Here is a 10,333-nt window from a genome sequence, read left to right on the forward strand (position 1 = left end):
ATTTTTCTTAAGCTAGAAATCAGTGTATATCCAGCATGTAGCCCTTCTTAGAGCATTCACATCACTCTATGTAATTTTTTTTTTTGATAGGAAAATATTGAAATACCATTATAGATAAGAGTGAGAAACTACAGATATGTCATGAGCACACACGTGCTCAAGAAAGCTAGGAAATTCCTCTAGCCAAACTACATAGTTCTCAGTCTCTTTAGCATACTGTTCTAACAAGTGAGTAGGGACATTTCCCCGTCTTTTTACATGAGAGAAAGCAAAACTCCTAAAGCCAGATACAAGTTCCATTGTTCCTTCCAACATGTTTTGAATGGAAGACGGCGCTCTCGCACCTCCTTGAAGAGCCATGCATACAATCAACGAGTTGCCTTCAAACTCCGCCTCCCTTATGCCTACATCTCTTGCAAAAACAACCCCAGCCTCCATAGCCTTTGCTTCGATCTCCACAACCCCCAACGGTGCATTCACTAACTTGCTTAAAGCGGCGACTACCTCCCCTTTTTCATCCCAAATCACCACTCCTATTCTCGCTTTTTTTCGGTTTTCAAAAGTTGCACCGTCTACGTTTACCTTGTACCGTTCTGGGTCAGGTGGCTTCCAAATTTTTGCTGGACCCATCCCCTGTTTGTCACCCTGTCTAAACTCATTTGCAACGCCGTATTCTTCCACTAGATGCAAAGCGGTTTTCAGAATCATTCTTCTCGGTTTGCTCGAGCCCCCCATTCTTCTCTCATTTCAGTCCTTCCATATTCCCCAGCAAATAGAGATGACCTTCTCTAGCAAGTCGGGATGTGTTACTTCATGGTTTTGCAGGTTCTGGATAATATCCAAGAAGGACCATGATTGGTCTATGACAAATGGCAAAGCAAACTTGCTGGATTCCCATACCTCATGTGCGTGCTTGCAAAACCATAGAAGGTGACAAGCTATTTCCTCAGGTTGACCGCATAAGACACAAGTAGCATCCTCTATGACTTTCCTTCGTATGAGATTGTCCTTAATGGCTAGTATGTTTCGGCCAGCTTTCCAAGCGAAATGCCTCAGCTTGTGGGGGAGTTTCTACTGCCAAATACTTCGCCACACCCGTTTGCGCATTGAGGCGTTTGAGTAGTCTCCCCTGTTTTGTTCAAGCTTTTCCTCATACGCTAAAGTGTACGCCGACTTAACTGAAAATTTCCCAGACTTATTAGCAGCCTAAACTAGTTTATCATGTCTACCTGTCAAGCTTAGTGGTATACCTAGAATAGCATAAGCATCCTCAGCGCTGAAACATTGTTTGACCAACTCCACGTTCCACTCACATTCACCTCTGTTTATGAGGTACTTGACCAGAGCAACTTGAAGCCACGGTTTCTCTGGAGAAACCACCATATAGGTGCTCGGTCTTGGCACCCATTTGCCGCATTACACTCTAATGCTTGCTCCATCACCCACTTACCATCTAATTCCTTTTCGCACCACCCCTTGAGCTGCCATCATACTCCTCCACGCATAGGACATATTTCTTCCTATGTTAGCATCTATAAAGCTACAATGGGGGAAGTATTTAGCTCGAAAGACTCGGCAGAACAAGGAGGAGGTATTTGTTTGCAGCCTCCAACCTTGTTTCGCTAAAAGAGCTATATTGAAGAGTTTCAAGTCTCAGAAGCCTAAACCACCTCTATCTTTTGGCATGCACAACTTTTCCCAGCTTAACCAAGCTAATTTTTTCTCCTTGCTTGCTTGGCCCTACTAGAACTGTCTGGTCATCCCAGTAAGGTCATCGCAGAGATTGTTTGGCAAGAGAAAGCAACTCATGGTATACGACGGCACCGCTTATGCCACAGCTTTAATCAGGATTTCTTTTCCGGCGTTAAACAATAATTTTTCCTTCCAGCCGGACACCTTATTCACCACTTTTTGTTTCAAGTGGGCAAAAGAATTGGACTTAGATCTCCCAATCAGCGAGGAGAACTCGAGATAGGATTTATGAGGTTTTATCACATCATCGCCAAACATGGTTTTCACATCTTCCCTTATCCCCACCTCCATGTTTGGGCTAAAAAAGAGTGAAGTCTTGTTTCTATTTAGCTGCTGGCCCAAAGAGACTTTGTATACCTGTAATAATCGTTGTATCTCAGCTGCATCCTTCCTTGTAGCTCGTCCAAAGATGATGCTGTCATCAGCGAAAAAAAGATGTGAAACTTTAGGTCCCTTTACTGATGCCGCCACTCCTTTAAGCTTTTTCTATTGGACAACATTGTGTAAGAGTGCAGAAAGGCCCTCTGCACAAATGAGGAAGAGGTATGGAGACAATGGGTCTCCTTACCTCAGTCCCCAGGTTGGTTGAATCTTGCCACAAGGTTGTCCATTAATTCTCACTGCATAGGTCACCAAAGTCACACATCTCATCACTATAGAAATCCATTCATCATGAAACCCTAATCTCTTCATGATTTGTTGCAAACAAACCCACTCAACTCGATCATATGCCTTGCTTATGTCCAGCTTTAAGGCCATTTCGCCACATATGCCCTTCTTTTTTCTACTTATATGGGACATCATCTCATGGGCCACAAGTACATTATCGGTGATGAGCCTTTCTGCCACAAAAGTGCTCTGATTCTCATAAACAATCTCCTGCAAGACATATTTCATTCTGTTTGCCACCACTTTCGAGGCAAGCTTATAAGCCACGTTGCATAAGCTAATAGGCCTATAATCTGTAACCCTTTTCGGATTCTTAGTTTTAGGGATTAGTACAATATAGGTATTATTAAAATGTGGGGGAGCAGTGCCATGATTAAGAAAATCTAATGCAGTAGTAATGACAATAGATTTAACCGTAGGCCAGAAATGTTGGTAAAAAATAGGGGGCATACCATCGGGTCCAGGCACTTTTAAAGGGTACATCTGATGAAGAGCCTTTTCCACCTCTTGTGCATTAAAGGTTCTGAGCAAGGAAGCATTCATCCTGTTAGTGACTTTTGTGTGAATAGCCTCAAGTAGTTCCTCCTCCATAATAGGCCTTGAAGATGTGAACAGCTGCTCAAAATAATCAAGGAAAGTCCTGCCGACTTGCTCCTCATCTTCCTGCCAAATGTTATTAGAGTCCAGTACCCTATTTATGAGGTTTCTTTGCCACCGGTTAAAGGCTTTGGTGTGGAAAAAGGTAGTGTTTTTATTGCCTGCTCTCAACCAGTTATTTCAAGACCGTTGGTGCCACATGTCCTCCTCCATAAACATCTACCTGTTCAACTCCTTCTTTATAGCATGAATGTCCTCTAGGGTTGATTCGCCACCCCTCATGTTCTCTAACACCTAAAGCAACCTTTGTAACTTGGTGATCTGTTTACCTACGTGGCCAAAAGATTGTTTGTTCCATTCGGTCAATGAGGCATGGCATTCCTCCAGACACTGAAGCAGCGGCCATTCATTCCCTATAAGTCTACCTCTTTCCCAAGCACCATTAACCACCCCTGAGCACCGATCGTCCTTCAGCCACATCGACTCAAATCTAAACTGCTTCTGCCCCTTTTTCCTCCATCTGGTTGGTTTTGCATTCTTGAGAATCAGCATGCTGTGATCGGACACTGAATTGGCAACATGGTAAATTTTGGTTGTAGGAAACATTCCTGACCAGTCCGTGAAAACAAAGGCCCTATCCAAATGTTCACGGACCCACCCTTTTGTGCCTAATTTTCGACTCCATGTAAAGTCCGACCCACAATAGCCCATGTCCTCACAGCTATTAACGGTGTCCCGAAACAACTTCATTTGACCCTTAGGTCATGCGTTACCTCCCTCTTTTTCATTTGCATGAAGCAGCTCATTGAAGTCGCCAATAATCACCTAAGAGAGATCACATCTATTACTGAGATTCCTAATCAAGGACCACGATTCCTCCCGTTTGCTCGTCTTTGGGTTGCCGTAAAAACCAGTAAACCTCCATCTCTTATTACCACCCTCCTCATTCACTATCACGTCAATATGCCTCTATGAGTAAGTCAAAGGTTCCACCTGTAAAGTATTCTTCCAAATTAGTGCTAGACTGCCTCCACGATTTTGGCTTGGCACCACCAACCCATGTTGTCTCTCAACTTTTCTTTTAATTCCGTCCATCTCCGTTATCTTAAACTTAGTCTCCATTAAAAAGACTAGAGTGGGATCTTCCTCCTTGACAATTTTTTGGAGTGTTTTAATTGTTAGGAGGTTCCCAAGCCCTCTACAGTTCCAAGCTAAGGCACTCATTGTGCCCGGTGGGGCTGCTCTGCAGCCTCCACCGATCCAAGATACTGTTTCAAAGCTATTCCAAGCTCCTTTACCTCCCCTTCCACTTCACTCTCTTTCCATTCCCATTTCCTCCTTCTATTTCCATCAGAGGTGTGCGGCACCTTCTTTTATTACCTACCTCTTCTCTATCAACATCCATATCCACACCCCGAACATTCATGGTGTCCATGCAAGAGTTTGAACACAACCCCGCCATGTTCTCTTTTCTTGTTGCTAAGGGTGCTGTCTTTATTTTCTTTGGGCCCTTTCCCTGCTTTTTCACTGAATTGGTGTCCTTCTAAGTCACTGGGCTGACTGAGGCAAAAATAATGTTGTGTCCGAGTTGGGCTTGTTTCGAATCCCCTTCCTTATTCACCAGCTTATTGGGCCCATTTGCATCAGGTGAGCCCACAAGGGCTTACTGAGTTGGCCCACTACTTACCCCACTACAGAACCCATTCATGTGAGTGTACTTTAATATTGGGTCCTAGCAAAGGCTGCTTTCCATCCCTTTAGGTTCATCTCCCACTACTTTCATCAATCCGGCTTCTTCATCATGGATTCCTGCGTCAATCTCTTCAAGTTGCTTTTCAAAGTCTTTTTCCAGCGCCAAATCCAGCTTTCTCTACTCAGCACAGTTCTCTAGTTTCCTCGTATTCTCCGCGTCGTCCCAGTTGAGGTTGGTAGATTCTGAAGCACCTACCTGTAGACCACGAACCACCTGCCACCCCTACGTAGACTTCTTTGGGATATTCACCATCCTGTCAACTGTCTTGTCAACATCACCATCCTCTCTACGGCTTCCGTTTCTCATCCCGTCGACCAACTGTGGCTTCTGAGACCTTTCCGGTGGCCCTCATCCACACATTGAATTGTTTTTCCTTCGGTCTCAGTGGCTCCTTGCTTCTTATCCACTGTAAACATTCCTTTTCATCATGATCCATCAATCTGCACCAGTAGCAAAATATGGGTAGCCGTTCATATTTGAGGTCTACCCATATTGGTTCTGCATTTCCCAGCCGAATCTTATGGCCCCGACATAATGGTTCAGTAGTTTTCACCGATGCACGGATGCGCAGACAACCAACCATACAAAATCCTTTGTCATCCACATCCATTTTTTCCACCAACCCTAGCGTTTCCCCTATTCTCATTCCTATTTCCTTGGTCTGGCTCATCATGGGTAGTCCATGGATTTGAATCCAGAACAACACCCTATCCAGACACACCTTCCGAGCAGATTCCTCGGCTTGGAGCTTGTGGAGGATGAGAAGGTACATGTCATATGACCAAGGACCTTGTAGCAATACTTTATCAAGATCATCCATCGTTTTGAAAAGAAACAGAGCTCTATTCTCCCCCAAATCACTCACCTCAAAGCTTTCTTTTGTTTTCCATGCTAGTTTCAACACCCTCACTAACGACTCCAGGTTTACCCATCTTTTAGTATTGAACTTTCCGACTAGAATCGGTCCAGACTCAATTTCTGGAGTTTGTACCTCAACTTCAGCACTTTCCTTTGCCAATAGTCTTAGCCCAGTGTACCTGTTCGTGATCTCATCCATATCTACTCAAAGTTTCTACCGTACCGGAGAAATAATTTGCACCAAGTAGAGCTTTTTTCACCTCTAGGCTTCATGAGAGACCTAGAGAGAAGACATATGTAAAATTTTCTGTCTATTTTAACATAAGAACCTATTTTTTCTATTTTACACAATCGGTTTTTCAGAACACCCACATCGGTCAATCTATTTTAGAAGATATTTAAATAAAATATTTATTCTTTATTAATTTTTTATTATTTTCTCTAATGGTTATATTTTTTAATTTAAACGTATATTTCAAGTAAACTACCAAAAATGGTAGCTCAGCCAATGGAGCCACTTATGCTAGAGGTCCAGTGGTCAAATTGCCAAAATAGTGATTCCGACGACTGCTGCCGGATTGGTGCCTCCGCCCACCATACTGCCAACACCAGTGGCTAGACCACCAAAATAGTGGCTCCAACAATTTCTGACAGATTGGTGTCTCCGACCATCATACCGCCATCAATGAAATATTTCAATGTGTCGTTTCAAGATTATGCACTGGATATATATATTATTTACAATTAGTATGGTGAATGACATAAAATTTTAGTTAAAAAAAAGTACTGATTTGAATTAAAAATTTTAATATAGACTTTAATAAAATTCCAAATAAAATCATCAACTTTGTTTGAAAAAAAAAAAAAAAAAAAACTCAATTATGATTCTTTTGTAATTAAATCATATTGTAGAGATATTTGTAAACTAGGAAGCTTCAAAGAAGTTTCCTTTCCCACTCACTTTTAACCCCCACCACATAATCACAAAATCACATCTCATCTCTACTTCCTCTCCCTTGATCTTTTCTCTTTATTTATTTATTTATTTTTTAATCTTTTCCTTCACCGTAGCTCTCAAGCACTTGGGTTTGGGTTGATGGGTTTTTTGATGAAAGTTTGATTTTGGGTTCTAAGTTGTTGAGTTTTCCGTTGAAGGTTTGATTTTGGGTTTGGATTGATTTTTGGTTTGATTTTCGTTGTTTTTGGTTGATTTTGTGATTGGAATATCATTTGTTGTGATGAGTTGTGGTGGTGGTTGGACGGTGTTGGGTGGATTTGAAGCAAACTGGGACGGACATAGTTTGGTGGATTTGTAGCAACCTAGGATGGACACAGACAAAGAGAGAGAGAGAGAGAGAGAAATTAATAAAATATTGTATACAAAGCTACAATAACCATTCATATATGCACTGTTACTGTAACACTTTTGTATATATACACAATTTTGTAAGTACTAATGTAAGTTTTTTTTGAGTTAAAATGTGTAAAATTAACTACTTTTTGTATTTTGCACAATTTTACAACCTCTGATGCAGTTGTTCTCAACATTCCAATTATCAACTCACAATGTTCCCAAACTTTAAGGGCTGACCAAGGAAACCGTACATCTAAGACACCACTGCAAGAGAACCCAAATAGGAGGAAGAACGCAAGTCTACAAATGAGGCCAACCCTACAGATATTAAGGGGGCTTGCTAAAATGAACAAGTATGCTAAATAAAATTTCATTTTTCTTTTCTTTTATTGCCCAAAATTCCAAAGTTTATTGATAGCTTATCTCCAATACTTTTTTAACTAGAATCTCATTTTATTTTAATGAAAAACTATCACATCACTCACTAACTAAATAAAAAGTGGAGATTAGAACTCACTACTATTTGTTATTGTGTATTTAAAATAAAAGGACACTTCCAAATAAATAAAAATACTAAAGGTAAGCCAAACTCTACAGAAATAGTTTACAGTTCTACTAGTCTTCTACAACTAAAATCCATCATGATCTCTTATACACCTGATTATGATTGACTTTGTACTTTAAAACCATGCACAACTCATTGAAAATTTGCAACATATCTCACATCAGTGAGGAATTGTACCTAAAATAAACAAACGTTTTAGTGGGCGGAGAGAGCATTTGGGAGTTAGGGTTGTGGCATCACATATTGGAAAACATCAAGCAAAGATGATCAAAAAACATTAACTGTAAATGGCAAATCAATGCCTATGAAGCATTTGAGACAGACTTTCTTAAAAAAAAAAAAAAAAAAACTCAAAACACAAAAATTCATTAATACTAAACAAAAACTCATTCTATCATTAATATAGTATTAACGAGTTTTCAAAATTGTAAATAATAAATAAAATTAATATATGACAAAATAAATTCAAAACACTTAATAGAAATTTAGCTTTTTGTAGACATGCTTTTCTTTACAATACATTACTGAGCTTGTTTCAAAGATTATAGTTGGTCGCATTAGACCTTATCTTAATAAGCTAATTTCGCCCATGCAGACGGCCTTTGTTCCTGGCCATAGGGGCACTGATAATGTGCTTATCGCTCAAGAGTTGTTCTATGCTTTGGATAGGAAGAAAGGAAAAGCAGGTTATATGGCTGTGAAGTTGGATTTAGAGAAAGCTTATGACCATTTGGAATGGAGTTTCATCCATAGAGCACTTCAAGCCTTCCATTTTCCCCATAAATTATCAAGGATTATCATGGGTTGTGTCACTTCTTCTAGCACTTCCATTTTGGTTAATGTTGGTGCTTTGGAGTCCTTTGAACCAACAAGGGGTATAAGACAAGGGGATCCTTTATCCCCGTATCTTTTTATCTTATGTATGGAATATTTGGGGCATCTCATTGAACAAAAATGTGTGGATGGTGTTTGGGTCCCTTTGAAGGCTTCAAAGGATAATTTGGGTTTTTCCCACCTTCTTTTTGCGGATGATATCATCCTTTTTAGCAAAGTGGACCTTCGTGCTTGTGATGCAATGGTGGAAGTGTTGGAGAAATTTTGTTGTGAGTCTGGACAAAGAATCAGCCAGGATAAATCATGGGTATATTTTTCTCCTAATGTTAGTAGTGAATTGAAGGAGGAAGTGTGTGAGAGATTGGGGATCCGAGAGACTCATAACATGGGGAAGTATCTTGGATTTCCCCTTAGGCATAGAGGGATCTCTAGAAATCCTTATAATTTCATTGCGGAGAGGGTCATTGTAACACCCCGACCCAATTTTTATAATTAAACTATGTGTTTAAGTGGTTAAGTATTATTAATATTTTAACCTACTTACTTACAAAAATTAATATAAGAATATTTAATAAACATTTTATTTTATAATGTCATTGAATAAGAATTGTAAAGATTATAAATAATTGAAATGGCTTTTTGTATTATAAATATATACTTAGTATGTGCAAAACTATATTAAGTGGTTAAGTTATGAGATATATATATATATATATATATATATATATATAGTTATTGGTGTTTCAACTATGTATGATGCATGAGATATTATAGAACATATATGCTATTTTAATGTGATGAATACAATTTTATAAAGGTAAGGTGCTTACTTTTCTACCAAAATAATTCCTTGCATATACATATATATATATATATATATATATATATATATATATATATTATAAGTGTGAATGCAAGAAAATTTGGAAAAGTGGGTGTGATATTTGTTTTTCCGTAGCCATACACGTATCCACCCCAATTTTCCTCTTCTCTTATCTTCTTTTGTGCCCCAAAAGTCTTCTTACTTTTCTTATTTTTCTTGGCTGCATCTGAAGTCCAGCAGCTGCTTTTCTTCTTTCTCTATTTCCCCTTTCTTTGTTCTTCTTTCTTCTTCCTTCCTTACACGGCAACATCTCTCCCTTCCTCTCTCACCAAAAATTTTAGTTTCTTTAAAGAAGAAATTAAACAATTAACCCTAAGGTTTCATCTTCAAATTGTGTGGGTAAGTAAGTTAAACCTCATCTGATTTTGTGTATTTGGATAGTATAATTGTTTGCTTATTTTCCCTCTTTGTTCTCTGCTCTGTTTTTGGAAGTTGAATTGGTGATTCTGTTTTAGTGATTTGAAGGTTTGATGATATTATGGTTTATTTAATGTTTAATAACATATTTTAGTATGTTAATTATAGGTATAAAAATACCCAAATTAAATTAAAGCCTATTGCTATTTGTTGATGATTTTGTAAGAATATGTTCTGAAGCTGTCACTGTGACAGATTCTGTGTTCATGCATGTTAAATTATGTATTAAATTTTATATAGTGAATTTGGATACTAGGGATAATTACTATGAAACTTAAGACAGTTTTGGTTGTTATTGAATTGGTCTCACAGTATTTGGATTAATATAAAAATAATGGTTTAATTTATAAGTTGCATGAAATTCTGTCAGGACAGATTTGAGTATGCTGTCTTGTGTGATTTTTAGTAAATTATTGGATTATTCTTTGACTCCGAAATTTTTATGGTATATACTGGACATACAGGGGAGTAGTTATGTAAAATTTCATGGCAATTGGATGTCTTTGGACAGCCCGTTTGTATTTTACAAATGGAGCATATGCTGCTGGAATGAGCAGTGAACAACATATGCTACACCCGACTTTGTGGATTTAATTCTCAAGTTAGGGTGTATGTTTTGAGCTATAATTTAATATGCTCATCCTTTGATAT

Source organism: Quercus lobata, chromosome 3 (assembly GCF_001633185.2).
Source record: "Quercus lobata isolate SW786 chromosome 3, ValleyOak3.0 Primary Assembly, whole genome shotgun sequence".
In the NCBI taxonomy this organism is placed as follows: Eukaryota; Viridiplantae; Streptophyta; class Magnoliopsida; order Fagales; family Fagaceae; genus Quercus; species Quercus lobata.